Below are 23,154 nucleotides of genomic sequence, written 5' to 3'. Positions count from 1 at the left end.
CAGACTAATCCTTTGGTAGACGGCAGAGGACTGAGGACGACACAGCTATGGCCATTGTGTGTCCAAAAGAGCAACTTCCTGTTTTGTCCTGTCCCTGCGGGGGTGGGTGGGTGGTGGTGGTGGGGGGGGGGTAAGACACACTCCTCTTATACATAAGCTGGCATCTCTTGAAATACAGTATGAGCTGATGTGAATAGCGTGTCCTACACACTGTCATAGGGTACAAAATGTCTGATCTGTGTCCGGAAGACTAATGCTTCCAACAGCCTATTTACGAGCTGTTCGGGGATGAAACGTTTGTTCATATACAATTGTATACTACAGTGCATATGGTCAGGTTTGTATTCACAATCATAAGACTTGGATATACTTGACCAGCATCCCCATTGTGTTAACATAAAGGGACAGTTCACATGTTATTCCCCAGCCCTATTACCACTGGTATTATACTGTATTTCTAGTGAAATAATTGATGTAGTCTCATAGATCCATTCCCATTCCTAAGTGTTTCCATTCCCAAGTCAGACAATGTCAGAATAACTTCAAACAAAAACAACAACAACAGAAAGACACATGTTTCATAATCTTTATTGTTGGAAAATAGGAACGTTGCAAATGCAATTGTAAATTGTTTTGTTTACATGCAGTACATGATCAATGTGAGATATTCTGAAAAGTATACATGTAAAAGAGAAAGACAATTATATCATTATAAATAGGTGGTTTCCTGTAAGATATATATTTTTAAAACTCCCCCACATAGAACCTGAGAAACCAAGCCTGATATGGTATACACTGAGTGTACAAAACATTAGGAACACCTTCCTACTCTTGAGTTGCACCTCATTTTGTCCTCAGAACAGCCTCAACTCATCAGGGCATGGACTCTACAAGATGTCGAAAGCGTTCCACAGGGATGCTGGCCCATGTTGACTCCAATGCTTCCCACAGTTGTGTCAAGTTGGCTAGATGTCCTTTGAGTGGTGCACCATTCTTGATACACATAGGAAACTGTTGAACGTGAAAAACCCAGCAGCATTGCAGTTTTTTGACATACTCAAACCGGTGTGCCTGGCACCTACTACCATACCCCGTTCAAAGGCACATATTTTGTCTTGCCCATTCACCCTTCGAATGGCATACATACACAATCCATGTCTCAATTGTCTCAAAGCTTACAAATCTTTCTTTAACCCGTCTTCTTCCCTTCATCTACACTGATTGAAGTGGATTTAACAAGTGACATCAATAAGGGATCATAGCTTCCACCTGGATTTACTTAGTCAGTCTATGTCATGGAAAGAGCAGGTGTCCCGAATATTTTGTACACTCAGTGTAGCAACATCTCATCTAAATGGGTAGGCCTATCCGAACTCAAAATTATATTAAAACAACATTTTCAACAATATCAACACGGTTGACTTGATATTTTGGCATAGTTTTTTCTAGTCTATCTTCATATCTTAAAGTGTAAGTTTAAGTGTTATAAAGCCCTGTCAATGGGTCATCAATCACTGCAGTTTAAATGCAGTTAACCCTTCCCCTAACCCACCAGGGTACAACATAAACTAGGGCTGTCAAATAATTAAAATAATGAATCGACTTAATGGCATCCCTTAATCGTGATTAATCGCAATTTTAGAATTAGCTCAGATTTGGCCATAAATAAACAATTTTCCTATACATTGAGTTACAGGCATACTATGTTTTGATTGTATGGGAAAGAAATACAAAATAATATGCATCAGAATTGTTTTAATGGCACTATAAACAACACAAAAGTCACTGTAACATACAGCTTATTAATGCTCCCTACTGCCTCTTGTCAATGTTCTTGAAGTTTAACACTTGCACACAGCACATACACACACTTCAGGCTTCAGGGTATTCAGAGTGGGAGAGTGGGAAATGTGGGGACGCGGTGTCCAAGTAGACTATACGTAGCTATGTGTGTGGAAAACATTTCATCACAGGCAAGACATTTAACTTGTTTAGTATAGTCCTTTTGTTTGTGTTGTTGGTCTTGGCTAGCTTAATGTTCCGGTCGCTACCTAGCTAGCACTCACATGGCTGCTATCACCATCATGAAAAGGGGCATGAGGGAACCCCTACAACATACAATATTACGTATTTCTAACTAGTGAGAACGCTCGGGAGCAGGCAATGTTGAAAAGTAATCTTTAGACATGTTGTACTTTTCTTAAATGTAGTTTTGTAATTTACCAAAACAAGCAGACAGCAAGAAAAATACATTTGAAAAAGGTCAAGTTTTTGCTGTGAACCAACATGGTAACCACAGGTTGTTTTCCCCACAGGCGGGCAGGGTCACCAAGTGGGGTCACCACATCTGATACCGACTGGGTCTATGGATACAAAGAACAAAGAGCTTTTAAACCTGTCCAACAATTGTATGAATTCCACAGAAGACAATAACAACGGGTCAGCCAGGTCTGAGTTCATATATAATACAGCTATTAGATCTAGCCTAGGCTACTTATCCATTAACTAGTCACAAGCTGCTACTAGAATTGGGATCATTTAGTTAAATCTTTTGACCTGAGAACTACAACAAAAACAGTAGCGAAATGGAATGGATGTCCTGTTCTGATTAAAATCATTGTGGGAAATTAGTTGAATCAAGAGGCTAGTCGATGTTTAAGCACCACAATAGAGACAGACACCTCTATAGAGACTGACTGCACACAACGTTTTGTGTGTTGCACTTAAAAGGGTCCCTGCGGAAACACGTGTGCTTAAAGGTATCTGTGAGGTGAAGAAATGGAGAAGTGATTTACGGCGTCAAAAGAATTAATGTCATTAAAAATATCACACGTTAACTCGTTGTTAATGTGTTAGAGCGGCAGGTAGCCTGATGGTTATGATCATTGGGCCAGTAACTGAAAGGTTACTGGTTCAAATCCCTGAACTGACTAGGTGAAAAATCTGTCGATGTGTGCCCTTGAGCAAGGCACTTAACCCTAGTTGCTCTTGATAAGAGCGTCTGCTAAATGACCAAAATAACATAAATGTTAACTTTGACAGACCTATTTAAAACACCCACACACACCTGTGTAACCTTTACTTAACTAGGCAAGTCAGTTAAGAACAAATTCGTATTTACAATGAAGGCCTACACCGGCCAAACCCGGGCGACGCTGGGACAATTGTGCACCTAATATGTGTGAGACAGAGATGTCAAAACCTTGTTCTCACCGTTGGCATGTGGGATTTCTCTTTAAAGAACTGAGAAAAAGGGCCACTTGCCAACTCTTATTAATTCTGTATGGAAAAACTGTGTAACAAAAGCACAGCAGCAGACTAAAAAACAGCCGTACCGATTAACAGCATCATGAGGTACACATTCGTAGCTTATGCCTTCATTTTTAACCATTCATAGTAGTAAATAAATACATACATTTGATTTGATCTCATAGCTAGTTATAATTGATCATAAAACATGGAGCTTTAAAATGTCTTATTTTCTGTAGGTTCTACTACAATAACACAGGAGACACATTCTCAGTAATAAACAGCTTTCTTTCTCATCAAAAAGGGGAATTTGGGTATTGTATTTGCTAGGCAAATGATGCTAACACTTTATAATAACGTTCATTTAAAAGCCATTTATAGATCATTTATAAATCACCTGTTAATGATTTGCTGAACATTTGTAGGTCGTTGTTACTCTATTAAACAATAGTAAGCTATTCTGACCAAATAACAGCTTTTTTGTCTGTATTTAAAAAACATTTTTTTTACAGCATATTAAATACATAGCATATTATAAATATTATAATAAGGCATTATCCAGACCATCTGACATAAAAAAAGAAAACGGGACAGTTTGATGAAAAAGCTTTAAATAAATGTTCAAATCCAGGCATGTCAAATGATTGCGCTAAACAGGACCCTAGGGCTCATTATTCTTAGAACAAGTGATGAAGCATTATACACTCTGGCTGTAAGTAAAGTTATCGTTAATGGTTTACACACACATGATATGTTTACTAATGGTTAACAAAGTACCTGAGAATGGCTTTTAGGAGTGTTTCTAAACAGATCTACACATGTATAGTTTACCAGGTCAATTGAAGACATTTTTGGGAATGATTCAAAAATAATAATCTGAACGATTTCAATAAGGGCAATTCAGACGGGGTGCTAAATCTAAACCATACTTGTTTCTATGATAAAGGATATGGTTTGAGATCGACTTAGTGAAATCTGCAACAGATAAAACAGTAGCTCAGATCATGAATAGAAAGAGTGCTTATACACAAGATAGTGGCTATATATTGTACAGAAGGGTTATTCTTTGGGACAGCCATAGGGGAATGCACCTGTGTAGATGAATCCAAAGATAAAGCCTATCATAGATTATCCATTAATCACAATAATTACACATGCCCCTCTCAGGGTTAAACCTGTGAGACTGGAGAATGTTGGTTGTGTGTATTTGTCTGTCTGTGTGTTTGGGTCTGTATCTGTGCCTGTGAGAAATAGGAGAGAAAGAAAGAGAACGAGAGAGAGAGGGAGAAAAAGACAAAGAGAGAGAGGAGGGACGCAATCAGCAGACAGAAAGAAAAAGGAAAAGAAAGAAAGAGAAAAAGAGAACAAAGAGAAGGAGAGAAGAGGATCAACCAATCGTTCTCTTGACTCTAAGCAGGGGGATTTCCATGGCTCCTCTCGCTGTTGATAGACCTGACTTGACCAGAATATGTTAAATGAGACACTGTGTGGCTTCAGATTCTGTAAGAGGATGGAAAGCCTTCCCTCTTCCTCCACATCACATTGGAGACAGGCCATATCTGATATACCACCTTAGTCCCTATATAGTGCACCACTTTTGTCCAGAGCCTTTGGAATGCACTAGATAGGAAACAGGCTGGACTCTGGCCAAAAGTAGGGGACTGTATGGGGAATAGTGTGACCTCTAGGTAAAAGTAGTGTGTTATAAAGTGAATAGGGTGCCATGAGGTTAGAGGAGACTGTGGCGACTGTTGGCATACACTGGTGACATATCCCTCTTGGATTAATTCGATTAGTCCTGAGTAGTGATTAATCCACATAGCATGGTGGGAGTGTTTAATCCTAAAGCTCATTTAACCTGAACAGGGAGGTGCCCTCACAGATGGCCAAGTAGATGACACTGTCTCTCCTACCTGCTCATTAGCTAATAAACTAGTTACACAGCTGGGCCGTGTGTGTGTGTATACAAAGAGAGAGAGAGAGGGGGGGGAGAGAGAGAGAGAGAGGGGGGGGGGAGACAGAGAGACAGTGCTGATCTCTCTGTTTGCAGACCATCATGTTTTCTGCTTGTGTACAAAGGCCCCTAATGTAATTACCCTCCACTTAAAAGGGACGTTAAGAAAGGTTCCCTGCTGTAATTCTTTGAGTTTGGGCTCCAACAGAGTGATTCTAAGTCTGAGCTGTCCTGATTGCAGAGAGCGAGAGAGCACTGGGAGGATACTCTAAGCTGCTGCTGCCAGACAACCCTACTTATTGGTCCATGAAAAAAAAAATATCTGTCCAAAATGTTCATCCTCAAATCCAGTTACAAGTGCGTCAGGATCCACTCCCCTTCATACCACAAAACTGTACTAGTCATTTGCCACCTTTTGATTGAACTGGTTTCATTGTTCGTAGCTTTACTTTTAGGCTAAAATCTTAATATTATTCTACTGAGCCATTTACCTTATGTTCATATTCTTATCTTTTATTATTTCTTATAGTTGTTGTATTGTCGAGAAGTAACCTGAAAGTAAGCATTTCGTTGTATACCATGTGTATCCTGTACATACGACTAATAAAACTTGAAACTTGGTGCAGCTTATAGTTGGTCACATTTATTCTAGTGCAGTGCAAGGATCCACTTGTGGCTGCCTGCCTGCGCCATCTTGTCTCGTTAACCTGTTGTTTCAGCTCTCAGACTACACACAAGTGCTCTACAGCCCAGCTCATCAACTCTCCTCACACTATCCGATTATTGATATTTCCAAGCCGATTTCTCCACACTGGCCTATGCAGAGTCGTGTAGCATGTGTACCAATAGCCTACAAGTAGAACTGCAGCAACTGAAGGGTGTTTCCAGGGAGTGGCGGAAACTGCGGAATGGGGACTGTAAACTCCTGCGTGTTCTGGAGCAAAGATGCTTGCACAAAGGACACTCCTGGCCCAGTACACGCTACTCGCTAGTCGGTACCAGTATGTTCTGCCCGGTATCATAGGCGTCACCAGGCGAGATACAAAGGAGCCATCGACATTGTCTGAGCCACCTGAACAGCCCTAGTGCAGAACCCTTTGTTCACACACACACACACACACACACACACACACACACACACACACACACACACACACACACACACACACACACACACACACACACACACACACACACACACACACACACACACACACACACACACACACACACACACACACACACACACACACACACACACACACACACACACACACATTCGTACGTACACACACACTGAATGTCCTACTGCCCAGTCCACCTTAAGAAGGCTCAGGCCTGTGTGTGTGCGTGTGCCTGTGTGTGTGCGTGTGCCTGTGTGTGTGCATGCCCCAGTGCAGTGGTAGGGAAGCAACGTGAACAGGCTGGGGCTGTGAGGCTGAGCGAGACACAATCCGACAATGGAGCTGTAGCCAGACAGCTCTGTCTCTCTGCACTGCAACGCTTCAGATCGGGGCGAGACGCCTCAGCGCCGCTGTTTGCATACCAAGCTGAACAAATAAAACTGTTTGTCACAGGGCTGAGGCGGAGGCTCGAAATAGGTTTCCCTTTTTTATGCAAGAAGAGAGCTCTAGCAGCAACAGACGAGCAATAGAGATTTCCAATAGAAACCCAGTTTAGTCCGTTGAGCGACCCGAAAAAATTCTCAAAGACGAGACAGTTACCTGGACTAGACCGTTACAGTGCAAATCTACACCTTATAGCGCTATATCCTAACACAGTGTCTGCTGCAAAAATAAATGCTACATTTGACACATTTCACTCTCCCCTCGAACCACACCGAACCATTGTGTGTGAATCGACAATGCGGATTTAAAGCATGTTAGACTTTCAATGTTAATAAGCTAGTGGTGAGAATGTCTCACCCAGATCTCACCCAGGGGTGAGCTATGTTAATGAGCTAGTGGTGAGAATGTCTCACCCAGGTCTCACCCAGGGGTGAGCTATGTTAATGAGCTAGTGGTGAGAATGTCTCACCCAGGTCTCACCCAGGGGTGAGCTATGTTAATGAGCTAGTGGTGAGAATGTCTCACCCAGGTCTCACCCAGGGGTGAGCTATGTTAATGAGCTAGTGGTGAGAATGTCTCACCCAGGTCTCACCCAGGGGTGAGCTATGTTAATGAGCTAGTGGTGAGAATGTCTCACCCAGGTCTCACCCAGGGGTGAGCTATGTTAATGAGCTAGTGGTGAGAATGTCTCACCCAGATCTCACCCAGGGGTGAGCTATGTTAATGAGCTAGTGGTGAGAATGTCTGACCCAGGTCTCACCCAGAGGTGAGCTGAGCTATGTTAATCTCACCCAGGGGTGAGCTAGTGGTGAGAATGTCTGACCCAGGGGTGAGCTATGTTAATGAGCTAGTGGTGAGAATGTCTCACCCAGGTCCCAGATCTCACCCAGGGGTGAGCTATGTTAATGAGCTAGTGGTGAGAATGTCTCACCCAGGTCTCACCCAGAGGTGAGCTATGTTAATGTTGGTGAGAATGTCTGGTCTCACCCAGGTCTCAGGGGTGAGCTATGTTAATGAGCTAGTGGTGAGAATGTCTCACCCAGGTCTCACCCAGGGGTGAGCTATGTTAATGAGCTAGTGGTGAGAATGTCTCACCCAGGTCTCACCCAGGGGTGAGCTATGTTAATGAGCTAGTGGTGAGAATGTCTGACCCAGGGTTGAGCTATGTTAATAAGCTAGTGGTGAGAATGTCTCACCCAGGTCTCACCCAGGGGTGAGCTATGTTAATGAGCTAGTGGTGAGAATGTCTGACCCAGGGTTGAGCTATGTTAATAAGCTAGTGGTGAGAATGTCTCACCCAGGTCTCACCCAGAGGTGAGCTATGTTAATGAGCTAGTGGTGAGAATGTCTCACCCAGGTCTCACCCAGGGGTGAGCTATGTTAATAAGCTAGTGGTGAGAATGTCTCACCCAGGTCTCACCCAGGGGTGAGCTATGTTAATAAGCTAGTGGTGAGAATGTCTCACCCAGGTCTCACCCAGGGGTGAGCTATGTTAATAAGCTAGTGGTGAGAATGTCTCACCCAGGTCTCACCCAGGGGTGAGCTATGTTAATGAGCTAGTGGTGAGAATGTCTGACCCAGGGGTGAGCTATGTTAATAATATAGTGGTGAGAATGTCTGACCCAGGGGTGAGCTATGTTAATAAGCTAGTGGTGAGAATGTCTGACCCAGGGGTGAGCTATGTTAATAAGCTAGTGGTGAGAATGTCTGACCCAGGGGTGAGCTATGTTAATAAGCTAGTGGTGAGAATGTCTGACCCAGGGGTGAGCTATGTTAATAAGCTAGTGGTGAGAATGTCTGACCCAGGGGTGAGCTATGTTAATAAGCTAGTGGTGAGAATGTCTGACCCAGGGGTGAGCTATGTTAATAAGCTAGTGGTGAGAATGTCTGACCCAGGGGTGAGCTATGTTAATAAGCTAGTGGTGAGAATGTCTGACCCAGGGGTGAACTATGTTAATAAGCTAGTGGTGAGAATGTCTGACCCAGGGGTGAACTATGTTAATAAGCTAGTGGTGAGAATGTCTGACCCAGGGGTGAACTATGTTAATAAGCTAGTGGTGAGAATGTCTGACCCAGGGGTGAGCTATGTTAATAAGCTAGTGGTGAGAATGTCTGACTCAGGGGTGAACTATGTTAATAAGCTAGTGGTGAGAATGTCAGGGGTGAGCTATGTTAATAAGCTAGTGGTGAGAATGTCTGACTCAGGGGTGAACTATGTTAATAAGCTAGTGGTGAGAATGTCTGACTCAGGGGTGAGCTATGTTCATAAGCTAGTGGTGAGAATGTCTGACTCAGGGGTGAGCAATATGTGCCACATGGTACATGGATGAGACTGCTTGTTACCCAGGGTTTCCCACACTGCAGTGCGCTAGCAGTTAACGACACTCACATACTCACTCACACACACACCTCACAGGGGCAGCTGTTGTTATTGCATCTCTGCTATACATAGTTATATTAGTACAGAATAAATAAGTTTAGGTTTGCAAACACACACACACACACACACACACACACACACACACACACACACACACACACACACACACACACACACACACACACACACACACACACACACACACACACACACACACACACACACACACACACACACACACACACACACACACACACACACACACACACACACACACACAGCAGGGCCGGTGTAGGGATATCTGACTGAGGGTTACTGTTCTGGAGCACTAAGTCCTTACGCACACTGCCACATTGGTGAGGAGTCCTGAAAGGGTGCCATTTTACACAGCCAGCACAAAGAGGTTAGCAGTGAGAGGAAGAACATACTCCTGCAGCGCAGCAATGAGGGGATGGGCCAGTGCAGCAATGAGGGGATGGGCCGAGGCTATCATGGAGTCGCTGTTCTGAAACACAGTTTCTCTACCCTTCCAGCATGGCTCACAGAGGGAGGGAGAATCCACAATGCTTTTATTAGCATGATGCTAGCCTAATCACACCAAGCATTGTTGACAATAGACGATGTTATGAGGACTGTAAAAATGAATGTCTAGTCAAGGGCAGAACGCAAACAAAAGATGTATGTTAGCTGTATGCATGTTAGCCCCATTGCTATCAGAAGCTGGGTGTGCCACTGTTCAGTTTGCTGTCCCTAAAGCCAGTACAAACCCAACAAACTTGCAGTTATTTCAAGTCATTTTGCAGACACACTAGAATATGCTAGCTGCTCCGTTAAAAAGAGCATTAGACCTTATCCGATACAGCACAGCAACAGCATACAGACTCACAGTCAATCAATGTGACATGGTAATAACTGCTAACATACAGGCTCTCTGATATACAAACACCTGCAAACGTACTCTCTCTGCACACAAAGAGCTCTACCTTGTGTGTGTGTATGCACGGCGAGCGTGTGTATGCACGGCGAGCATGTGTGTGCATGAAGACGAGGGTTCCATGAGGTCAAACACAGGTGTACCGAGCTGTTATAGGTTCACGCTCTCCACAGTACTTTGTGCTGCTCTCAAGACAGAATAAGGCATGGACAAAAACAGAAAGAAACACTTTCCCAGTCGCCAGAAGAAGGACAAAGGAATAACAGAGCAGACAGGATCAGTGGCTAGTTGAGTTTTTTTGTGGGCCTCAGCCACAAGTGCAGGATTGGTAACGTTAGCTTAAACGTTCACTGAACGTAAGTTCCCCCCTCCATCATCCACCCCACCACAAAGATTCCTCAGCTGATTTCAACCCACCATTGTGTCACATGACCCTCGAGCCGGCATTCCTTCGACCCCCCCCACATACACTGCCGCCTGATTCCAGCTAACCTTTTTCACTTTTCATTCCAGACGATTTCCTTTCTCTGACAATCTAGTGTGTCTGTGTACGTTTGACAGTCTGAAACGCCTTTGTCTTGCAGAGAGAGCGACAGACGGGACGACAGCGCACCACTCCCAGCTCCCGAGAGCCTAACCCGTGGACATGAGAGCACAACGTCACAAGTTAGGGTCTCAGGGATTGCGAGAGGCACATTTTATAGTTGTACTATTTCCACTCCCAGACAGACTGTGAGTCGAATGAATCATGCTGGCATGAGAGTACCAAATAGACTAGAAACAAACACACGATATCCATGACAATAAAGGCTTCCTTCCGTGAGGTATATCGGCAATGCATGCCCCCCTTCTCTGGCTCCCTGTCTGTATAACATACAACAAGTGCAACCATAAGCCAGACACAACATTGACCAATCTCCCCCTCCCCCCTCTGCCTCTCTCTCTCCCTCTGGAGAGACCCCCGCCTCCCACCGACTTTCTCTCTCTCTCTCCCTCTCTCTCCCTATGTTCCTCTCTGTGTCTCTCCCCACTCCCCCAGGTGAAACAATACAGCACTTTGAAAAATGCTCCAGGTAAACCCAAAGCTAGCCCTCGGTTCCTTAAGCTCCCATGCTCTCTATTCCTAAGCTGCAGCTGCCAGTTGTTAAGGGACGGTCAGACAGAAATCCTGGATTCAGCAGCACACCAACCACCGACTCAAAACTACTTTACAGAATACCCAAGCAAAAGAACACAAAGTCAATTTATCTTGAAACATTCATGTGGCTCGTTTCATTTCAATATTAGGAGGGCAGAGCGATGATCTGGATATGTGCACGAGGATGGTTGAATATGAATCCACACTGAACCTTCCACAACCAGTTTGAGACAGAGAGGTGTAAGGGAGGCAGGCGGTCTAAATCTACAGCCATAAGTTACGTAGATCGAGAAAAGAACGAGAGAGCGGCAGGAAAACAGCTTCAATCAACTTACCCAGGTCTGGTTCGTAATGAGGAGGCACCAGCCCTTGTCCCTTGTTGCAGCCTGCTCGACAGAGAAAGAGAGAGAGAGAGAGAAACTAACTCAGGTTTAAACTCATGTCGACAAGGTTTCGGACAAGATCTTGCAGGCTTTACAGACGGTTACAGGATGAAAGTGGCACGAGTGGGGAGCAATGTGTCGGTCGATGACAGGGAGACGAAGCGAACCGACGGACAGATATAAGAGAAGGAGGAGAGAGGATGGGTGGTGAGGCTGATGAAGAAACCACCGTGTACAGACAGAAAGAGAGAGGGAAATGACTCGGAGAAAACGAGAGGCTACTCCCAGGGGTTTCAGTGAACGGAAAAGTTCAGAATAACAATAAAAGATGGCGATGGTGATAAAAAGCAGGTATGAAAAAAGGAGAGAGAACAGGGAGTGAGAAGAGAGGATGAGAGTGAACCCTACCACCGCTTGTAGCCAGGACCACAGCACCAGTGAAGCATACCAGTCTGCTGGCTCACTGAGAGAGAGGAGGAGGGAGGACACACACACACACACACACACACACACACACACACACACACACACACACACACACACACACACACACACACACACACACACACATGTTCACTCACTTTGTTTCGCTGCTGTTAACCTATGCCGCCTTTACTCAGTTGTATATCCCTATTTCATATCCAGTTCAGGTTAGAAGAAAATTAACAGTTTTTGTCGTATATGCCACAAGACCCCAAAAATATCCAAACTAATTAAAAGACCAAATGCATCAATGGATGTTGCTGCTGTTCTGCTTCCCTCGCTAACATTGATCAATTTTATTTCACCCCCCTCCTTCTCTCTCTCTTTCTCTCTCTCTCAGTGCAGAACAGAAACACATGCAAAATTGGAAGAAGGGAAAAGAGAAAACTGTGAATCCCAGGTCTCCCGCTCTCGTCTTCATGCATTCCTGCTGCATGGCAGGAGATGAAAAAATACTTTTCCCAAAAAATGTGGAAATATTATCCAGTAATTTGCCTGCTCAGATGTAATAATTTAAAACAAGAGGCCCACTTCTCTGCTGTATCAGCCGGAGAGACAGATAGAGACAGAGACAGAAAGAGAGGAGAAGGAGGAGGAGGAGGAGGCTAAGGAGGAGGAGGGAGATGAGGAGGGGGAATGAGAAAGTCGGCCGCCTCTCACTTTTCCACCTTTTCAGTGTTTTATTCAAGTCTGTTTCCCGTCAACAAATCCTCTGTTTTCCTTGATTTTCTTCTTGCACGTATTCCTCTCTGTCTCATACGGTCTCTCTCACTTTCCCTCCCTCTCCGTGTGTCTCTCTCTCTCACTTTCCCTCCCTCTCCGTGTGTCTCTCTCTCTCACTTTCCCTCCCTCTCCGTGTGTCTCTCTCTCTCACTTTCCCTCCCTCTCCGTGTGTCTCTCTCTCTCACTTTCCCTCCCTCTCCGTGTGTCCCTCTCTCTCACTGCCTCACTACCTCACACATGCCCGACATCATTAACACTATCCTTCAAAAAGAGAATGAGAGGAGAGAGAGAGCAGAAAGAGAGAGCAGGTCATAGAAACATAGCTACATGATGTGCTTGGCTTATAGAGGCTACATTTAATCTCCACTGGCTCCCCCAGGCTTTGATACGGAGAGCGGAAAGAGAGGGGGAGAGAGCGAGGGAGAGATGATGGGGGAGGGACAAATATAGCTGAGGGGGAGGCTGGCGACATACAACACAATGTAGGTTCAATTCAACGACGGGGAGAGAAAAAATTCCCTAGACCACACTGCCCTCTTCATTTCTCTCTGCTCACTCTCTCTTCATCTTTCCCTCTCTGGGCGCGTCTGCTCCGGCCAACTAATCTCCAATCCTCTTTGACTGCTGTCTCACAGACTGTGCATTGTATTGGCTTCTCCTGTTTGGACTGCAATGAAGGCTCAGTGCCGACGGTTTTCTCTCTTTCTCTCACTTAAAAAAGCCTGATGCTACCACTTTTACGTTTTCGCTAGCGTTTTGAGAGCGCCCCCCCCCCCCCACCCCCCGCGCCCCCCACCCCACCGCAGCTATCCTCATTTATCACCATCTTTTCGTCCAGAAACAGCCAGCGATCAATGAGCCACTAATATTAGACTGGCTTTGACAGGCGCCGAGAACACACAGCAAACAGACAAACACACAGCAAACTGACAAACACACAGCAAACAACAAACACACAGCAAACAGACAAACACACAGCAAACAGACAAACACACAGCAAACAGACAAACACACAGCAAACACAAACACACAGCAAACAACAAACACACAGCAAACAGACAAACACACAGCAAACTGACAAACACACAGCAAACTGACAAACACACAGCAAACTGACAAACACACAGCAAACTGACAAAACACAGCAAACTGACAAACACACAGCAAACTGACAAACACACAGCAAACTGACAAACACACAGCAAACTGACAAACACACAGCAAACAGAAACAAAACACACAGCAAACTGACAAACACACAGCAAACTGACAAACACACAGCAAACTGACAAACACACAGCAAACAGACAAACACACAGCAAACAGACAAACACACAGCAAACTGACAAACACACAGCAAACTGACAAACACACAGCAAACTGACAAACACACAGCAAACTGACAAAAACACAGCAAACTGACAAACACACAGCAAACTGACAAACACACAGCAAACTGACAAACACACAGCAAACTGACAAACACACAGCAAACAGACAAACACACAGCAAACTGACAAACACACAGCAAACTGACAAACACACAGCAAACTGACAAACACACAGCAAACTGACAAACACACAGCAAACTGACAAAGACGTGCACACAAAAACTGACAAACACACGCACACACACACACACACACACACACACACACACACACACACACACACACACACACACGCACACACACACACACACACACACACACACACACACACACACACACACACACACACACACACACACACACACACAGTGTCTGTACACAGCATGGCTTGATTAATTCATGCAAAAATGAATAATAGAAGCAACAAGACAAACAAAAATGCCATTGCACTTGGGAGGCTGACGATTCATTGGAGTTGATGCAGTGCTCTACTTTAGATTATTTTTAAGATCTTCAGAAATAAACAATGAAGGACATACAGTATGTCAGCACAGACCCAGATCTGTCAAAGAAACCAGCCTGTGTCATACCATACACCACAGTGTACAACACAAACACAATCAAACGTAGCACAACACGGTAACACAATATTGTGTAGGTAGGTGTCTGAAACAGAGTAGGCTGTGGTGAGTGTGATTGACATGTGTCACTCAGGCTGACAAGCGCAGGAGGACAGTATCCTGTCAAAGCAGTAAAGATGGCACTTCTATTTGTTGTGGAAGTCTTTATTCAGAAATGCTTAACAAAGGTGCATTCTGTACAGAGGCAGTCACAGTTAAACACTAACAGATGTGTAGCATACAGCAACATACTGTCAGTCAGGTTTATAGATGCTGGAAACAGCAGTTCTGGAAATGGTACTTTTATATTTCTATGGGGACTAGGAGCAGGCAGGGTAAAGGGAAGGACGAATGAAAAAGATGATTTTATTTAACTAGGCAAGTCAGTTAAGAACAAATTCTTATTTTCAATGGCGACCTAGGAACAGTGCCTTGTTCAGGTGCAGAACAGCAGATATTTATCTTGTCAGCTCAGGGATTCGATCTTCCAACCTTTCAGTTACTAGTCCAACGCTCCAACCACTAGGCTACCTGCCACCCCATTCAGACAGTAGGGTGAACATTCACTATTGAAAAATCTGCAGGGAAGTTTGAAATGGATAAAAGCAATGCTAGAAAGACAAGTTGGAATATTAAATAGACAACTAAGCACATCCCTATGAAATCCTACAGATAAATAATATGGTTGGCATGAACACATCCCGGAGGTATTTTCAGTGATTTTGCTTAAGTCTGTTACGGAACTGTGTGACAACATTCATTCAAATACTAATTCATAAATCCATGATTCAGGTATAAGTAAGAGATCTTTGTCGATCTGTTGGTCTACCGTAGCTTCTACAATTACAATGAACAAGTCTTCAACACAGCAACGATAGAATTGAACCATTGTAAATGCCTTAAAACATAACCTGTTCGAGAACAGAGTATGGTGATAACCAATGTGTTGAAAAGACATGTGATTATCAAAAGAGAAAATTGATTGCGGTGCACAGACGTGACTTGGAGTGGAGGTCCTGGGCTGATGTGTTTTTATGTCACATCTCTTTTCCTTTGGCTATGATTAGCAGCAAAGAGAGCAGCGGCGAGAGAGCAACCCTCTGTGCTCTGGACCCTCTCACACACACACACACACACACACACACACACACACACACACACACACACACACACACACACACACACACACACACACACACACACACACACACACACACACACACACACAGATCTGGTTTGGATTAGTGCATCAAGGCTGAGATTACACAGCACACAGGCCATGACAGCCACCCCCAAAACACACAAACACACACACACGCACATGCACCACACACATTCACATAGGCACACACACACAAAGGCACGCACAGACACAGTCACACACATGCTGGCATGCATGTACGGACATGCTCACGTGTGTGCGCGCACACACACTCACAGGTAAGTAAGACACACACATGCACTATACTGAGCATTTAGGATAAATCTGAACCTTGAGATAAAGTCTCATTGTTCTCTTCATTTGCCTGGCAGTCACTGTCTAAACCTGTATCCAACTGTCTGATAGCACAGTGGTTTGACCAACAGGGGGCAGCCTTTTGTTCTATTACAACAACCAATAACTGCACCCTCCAAATCCTGAATTGGGAGACAGGGAGGAAGATGGCTTGCAGGCTTCAACAAATTATATATACAGTACAGGGATTTTGTTATAACTTTCAAAGGAATAGCAAATATTATAGTGCAGCTTCTCTCACACACTTCTTAGAAGTTGATAGCCTACACGGCAGGTTTCTTACAGACCTATACATTCTCACATACAGTAATCTCCTCCAAAAGGATAGTAAAGGAGTGGAAATAAGAAATAATTCCATGAACATATGAAATAATGACACTACTTTTATCTCAAATCTAAAAGGTCAATGTCACATTTGCCTCTATCAATTATCTTGGGAACCGCATATTTTGTTTCGCATGAATGTGTTAGGTAAATATGGCGTAGTACTTTCATTTATGGGTAGTGGTGACTTAAAAGGTCCTTCATAACTCTCAGACCGGAGTGTATTAGCAGTAGAGCTCGGCCTCAACAAAGCCGTGTATGCTTGGCTTTCCATCACAGCTGAATGGTAAATGTTTATTACACAGTTTATGCATCGATGTTTGATGAGCGGCTCAAATACACACGTCTATATTACCAGTAGTACCAGCAGCATTCTTAACAGTTTTTGGTTATTCTTTTGTAAGGTGTACTGGAGCATTTCTGTTGACTGTGTTGCTCATCTGTTGTACTCTCTCAGAGAGTTGACGTGTATGAAAATATGTGGAAGAGGAGATGATAGCACATCTAAACGCACTCACTTTCAAGTTTCTTACAGTAATAACAAACAAAACGATGAAATAATGTTTCAAAAAAAGGGATTCGAACCTCAACTGGAACTCTTCTAGAGTCTACTAGTTAGTAATTTATTAGACAGAGTGGATCTCTGAGCCCCGTGAACAGACAGATGATAGAGATATTCAAGACACTCAAAGGAATAAGATGAATTATCAAGCGTCTTCCATTTCTTGACCGTCCACTCCTGGCGGCTATATCAAGTAGTCTGAGACAGACCTAATGAAGTCATCATGGTTCAACCAAAATAGTTGGTAAGGCTTTACATGAAGGTATCCTATTTAAAGGGTTTCTAATTAGTTTATAGACTGTTCAGTTTGCCAGAGTGCTTCGGCTCACACATCACTGCTTGTCTCAGCTATACCATAAATCACCATTCTACAATTTCAACCAAGTTATAACTGTTTATTACTGATTTATAAACTCTCAATAAAGGATCCCTTCGCCATCAATAAACTATGAAAACACTCTACAAAACCTTTATAAACTCTTCATAAATAAAGTGGGACCAATACTAGGGCACTTTTTTAAAGAAAACCTGGGTCAACAAGAGGAAACTTCCAAACGTGTTGAGTTGAGCACTCCTTCTCTCTCACCCCCCCTTTCTCTCAACCCGACCTCTCAGTTTGAGGTTTGGAGATGCCGAGTCATCAGGTTGTTGGCTCCTTGCATTTTGCTGCCCAGTGGGCAGGAGTTGTGCACACCACAGGGAAAGCTAGGAGGTTGTACAGTTATCTCCCGGGGTGTAATTCTCAACTATACAACCTACTACCTCAGCCTGGGAGCAAGCAGTCTGGAGTCACTGGGTAGCAAGGGTCTTGGGGACAGCGATAACAGTGAGTTGATCAGTGGGTTAGATCATGGTGCTGCTGGCAATGCCAGGGTTGTGGGTTCCATTCACGCACGGATCACAATAACATGTACTAAATGTAGCCTACTGGGTCACTGTCAACTTTAAGCTGCTTTGGATAAAAACGTCTGCAAACGAATCTGCTAAATTGCCAATATTTAAATTGAGTAGAGGAGAGACATTCCACCATACCTAATAGCCTTTTAGTAACTGGAACAGTATAGTATTGAAGAACGATCTTCAAGTATGCCATCCTATTGGTTAACACTAATATCCATGGATTCAAGAGTGCAACAGTTTGGGTGAAGGTCAGCTGCATGGGCCACACAGACAGAGACCTATAGAATCAAGCTTGTGAGGTCAGTTAGCACAAGTTCGGATCTACGGGTTTGTGGCTGTGGGCAGGTTTCTTCCATCCATACGTTGGGTCCATCTACTGTAAGGAGTCAAGAGTATACAATACCTAATAACATGATGAAACCACATATTTGATATATTCTCACAGATAAGCTTGATATGGTGACTAATTGTATCCACAAGGAGTAAATCTAGTCATATACCTTGAGGCAAGAAGAATAATAACAAAAGTTAACAGATTAATTTATTAATGACAAAAGGTGATATGCAAATTGTTTTATCATCCAGTATTTCATGTATTTAATGTTGAGCAGTGCTCGGTGTATTCCCCAAAAATATGACAGATTTTTTAAATTAACTACGTTTTAACATAATCTTGCAGCGGTGTCATGGAAATTACAATAAATTATATTTGCAGTTGTTAGGGATGAGGTTACTATAGTGACTTAAGTGAATATAGTCTCCCCTGTTAGTTTACGACAATATTAGGACAATATTATGACATAGATTATCAGTGTTCCCAATGACAAGTTGATTATGTAGCGTAGAAGATATGCGGTAGGAAACAGTAAGGCTGCCACATCATTTGGAAAAAGAATTACTTAGAAAAGTCTTATCACACTAAATCCTATATGATTAGAAGTTATAGTCAATTCTAAGTAAACAATTATAATACTCAATATCTCTTTGTCAATGATTACTTTTTAACACATTTGCTTCAGCTGAGGTTTTCATACTAGCTACATTGATAGTGAAAAAAATGACATATTGCTCAAGTGTCACTCTGGGCTTACGTTTTGAGTGCTGAACTGAAAAAATATATGCACAGGAATAGACAGTACCCCTTTCTGCTATGAATAGATTATCAAAGCACTTCAAACCACTAATTCAGAAATAGATACTTTACGCAAGATGAAAAACATGACCGTTGTTCTAACCCAATCTGATAAAACATAATTCAGTTTCCTTCTTCAACTGCAAGCACACAGATCAGTATTATCACTAAAACTGATCCCAGATAGCACTAAGGCTTACAATCAGTGATTGTAACTCTGTTTTATCTCCTGTTTGGAAAAGTCCAACTCCTCAAAAATCCACTCCCCCTTTGCTGTAAACGGTTTAACTAGTTTATATTTCTAGCCATGTATTCTAATGGACTGTTTTCATACAACTCTAAAACCTAAAGAGAACATGCACATAAAATAACTACAACTCAGACTAATTGTTCAAACAAGTATTTGGGCATAGATGTACTCTCAAAAACCTTGTGTTCAGTATAGTTTCTTCCCAGAAAATCATGTCTAACCTAGCAATCAAAGTAACTCAATTCAATTGTATTGACTGCAATAAAACATGCAAAACAACAGAGTAACACATCTCTCGTGAGCACTGAAGATTTACTACAAATACATTGCTTTTACTCCACACGCTAAAGTATCTAATCAAATTGGACACTCCCAACCTAATATAAGCTATAAAATCTGCAGATTTGAGTGGTCCCCGTCCTACATGGGCAGAGAATGAACATAGTAAATCAACTCATTTGTAAAAAAATATATATTTATTTTTGAAGTTTTACTTGACAAGTTGTTGCGATTGTGAACAAGGTTGTGTTTCACAATAATTTCCATCATTTGGAGATAATTAACGTTGCCTTCCTCAGTGTATAGTTGTTAACGGAACTAAGTGGAGGGAGACAAAATAGTGTTGCTGCAATCGAAAAACCCCTTCAAAGAGGTACTGCTGTTTGTGTTTAATTTACATTATATTTCAAAAAGACGGCTAAACTGCAAGCATCTCCAATGTCCATATTTATGATATTTCATTGCTTGTTTTTTTTTAGATCTTGAGTCCCACAAACCAGTCTGCTGTTTGTTTCACTGGCCTGCTCACAATAGTGAGAGCACATCCCCAGGCAAGAGTTATTCATTAAATCACACGAACACTACAAAGCTTAAGACTAAAATGCCTCACTCCAGGTGTATCATTGTGTTGACCAATGTGTCTACCTCCTACACAAATCACATTGAATAAATATACATACTGTAAGCGTTGCTAGTATGTAGTTAACAAACCAAAAGAGAAATTCTTCAAGTTGCAATGTGGATTGAATTTCTACCGTTCTAAGGTTGTTAAGATAATTCATCCACTTCTTCATAGATACAAATATAATATGCAAAAAAAATGATCCAAATGAAGATGTATGATAGATATTTTAGCAGATAATCCTGTATGGGTTGCTGTGAAGTGACAAGTGGCCTAAAAAATAAGAAAACACAAGTTAAATTGAACTTTCAGAGCCCAAAGTTGGTTTCCTCCTTGTTTCCCTCAACTTGAGTTGAAATCAACAGATTTGACTTTGAAGCTGCTGCCTAGTTCCTCAAATTATGTTAGTGGGGCTGTGCCAAGAAGTTAAAAGACACCTTGAGAATAGTGGGACAAAAGGGGCAGCGGGGGCCAACCACACCCTAGAAGCCCTAGCATCAGACCCAGTGGAGCAGAGCCCCTCGCCCCTGCATGGGGGTGGAGAGGTTAAATACACCAGGGTGCTACCGTGAACACACTCTCAGAGAGACAGAACAGAGCACAGAGCCAGGGATCACTACAGCCACCACCACCGTCACTCGACAGCAAGCAAACACAACAACACGGAGACAATCTGAAACGCAGGGAGATTAAAAGAGAGGTAGGTATGCGACACGTCATTAGCACCTCGTAATGCCTAGAAATGCAAACAAAACGCACAGCCAGGAACTGTAGGTACAGGTAGGCCCTATCGCTGCACTGAAAAGTGTAAACAGCACAAAAAGAGAAAGTTATATTGACGGTTGAAACTGTGAAGTTGGAGAAACTATTAGAGAGAGAGCTGGAAGACGAGGAAGAAGCACCATCGAGCTTGAAAGCAGGTTAATAATGACTTACCGATTGTCTTTTTATTGTTTCCAAATGTTTTCTCTCTCTACTCAGGGCGCCTACAGCACTTGGCAGAAGGTCCACTGTGGCCCACAAGGAAACAAAACACAAACATGCAACTAACGAACCCATCAAAAAGGCAATAGAAAAGAGAGTAAGAGTGAGACAAAGAAAAATAGGCAGAGAGAGAGGAAGGAAGAGGAAGGAAAGGAAAGCTGACAGAGAGAACTAAAAGACAAAAAAAAAATGAAATAGAAAGACAGATTTCCGTGTTTATAAGAGTTCGATTTTCATCATGATAATGAAACGACAAATAAGAAAGAACTAATATTTTCAGGCAGTAAAACCTCTGTGTTCTACTAACCGGGTGCCTGCTTAACGGCCAAATGACAGGCAACATCTGTTTGTAAGAAAGCCAAGATCGACTCTTAAAAAAATTGTCTTGATTCTCTCTCTTTCACTCTCTCTATCTCTCTCTCTCTCTCTCTCTATTGCTCTCTTTCACTGACTCACTCTGTTGAATAAAAGCGAAAGAAAGAAGAGACTGTGGAAATTCGGCGAAAGGGAAAATGGAGTTGTGCACCAGCCCCTTCACCCCTTTTAACCTCGCCCCTTCCGTTAACGCTTCTCTTCCCCAGCTGGAGAGAGAGAGTCCAGGTACACCACAGTCCTCCTACTGCTAGCTCTCCCCCCCCCACGCATACACCCCACACCTCCCGACAAACACACACACAAGCATGGGCACACACACAACCACACAAGCATAAGCATACACACGCGCACACACACATGCACACACGCACATGCGCACACGCACACACATACATGCACACACACTTCTTGAAAGACTTCCCTGCACCAAAAATAAATACCCAATCTGCAGTTTGCCTAGGCCCTGGATTTATAGAAAATAAGAAGTCATTTTGGGAGCTTGGCACACACTGCCGATATCTATTGACCATGTGTGTGTGTACTTGAATTTGAGCTCCCATACAGTACATTGACACAGTATGGTTCAGGTTATAGTTTCTGTGTCCCCCTGTCACTGTGCTGTACAGTATATCACTGGATTACATCCATGTCGTAGCACATCTAACAATCTGAGGTGAATAAACATAGCACTGAGCAATGCACAACGCATTGCGTGTGCAATGAGCGACAAACCCAAAATAAGCCGTCAGGAAAAACAATGATGGCATAAAGTATTAGTTGCTCTGTACTGAACACTGATAGTGATAGAGAGTGGGCTATCACTTTCAGTGTTCAGACAGCACAAACGCAAGCATGGAGATAAAACACACACACACACACACACACCCGCACGCACCCGCACCCACACACACACACACACACACACACACACACACACACACACACACACACACACACACACACACACACACACACACACACACACACACACACACACACACACCCACACACACCCACACACACACACACACACACACACACACACACACACACACACACACACACACACACACACACACACACACACACACAACACACACACACACACACACACACACACACACACACACACACACACACACACAAACAACAGTTAAGTGACTGGGGTAACATTTAACTGCCGGTATAATGCTTGTTAACTTGTTATTAGCGTGCATGAGTCATTAACATGTGTTATAACAAGGCTTATAATGTCTATCTATGTATCCACATTTCTACAATGGCTGGTATTTAGTCAGGATCATTATGAGATGATAATAAGACACTAAGGGGGTCATGTATGCTTATAACAAGTCTTATAATGCATTACAACCATTTCAACCATATT

At 43.1% G+C, this 23,154-nt stretch overlaps 1 long non-coding RNA gene across 2 annotated transcripts; it reads right to left on the bottom strand.

Moving 5' to 3' along the window:
• Window positions 1-1,740: 1,740 nt before the first annotated feature.
• Window positions 1,741-22,066, bottom strand: LOC112265413. 2 transcript variants are annotated; one of them, XR_002955766.2, is made up of 4 exons: window positions 21,700-22,066; window positions 21,345-21,418; window positions 11,559-11,609; window positions 1,741-2,363 (listed from the first exon to the last, which is right to left on the bottom strand). It is a non-coding gene; the product is annotated as an uncharacterized LOC112265413 (long non-coding RNA). The 2 variants fall into 2 exon arrangements; XR_006078676.1 differs by having other exon boundaries at window positions 21,345-22,066.
• Window positions 22,067-23,154: the final 1,088 nt, after the last annotated feature.

The sequence above is a fragment of the Oncorhynchus tshawytscha genome, linkage group LG13, assembly GCF_018296145.1.
Source record: "Oncorhynchus tshawytscha isolate Ot180627B linkage group LG13, Otsh_v2.0, whole genome shotgun sequence".
NCBI classification, from domain to species: Eukaryota; Metazoa; Chordata; class Actinopteri; order Salmoniformes; family Salmonidae; genus Oncorhynchus; species Oncorhynchus tshawytscha.
Note: the sequence above shows the minus strand (reverse complement) of the source record. Positions and strands in the feature narration are given on the sequence as shown.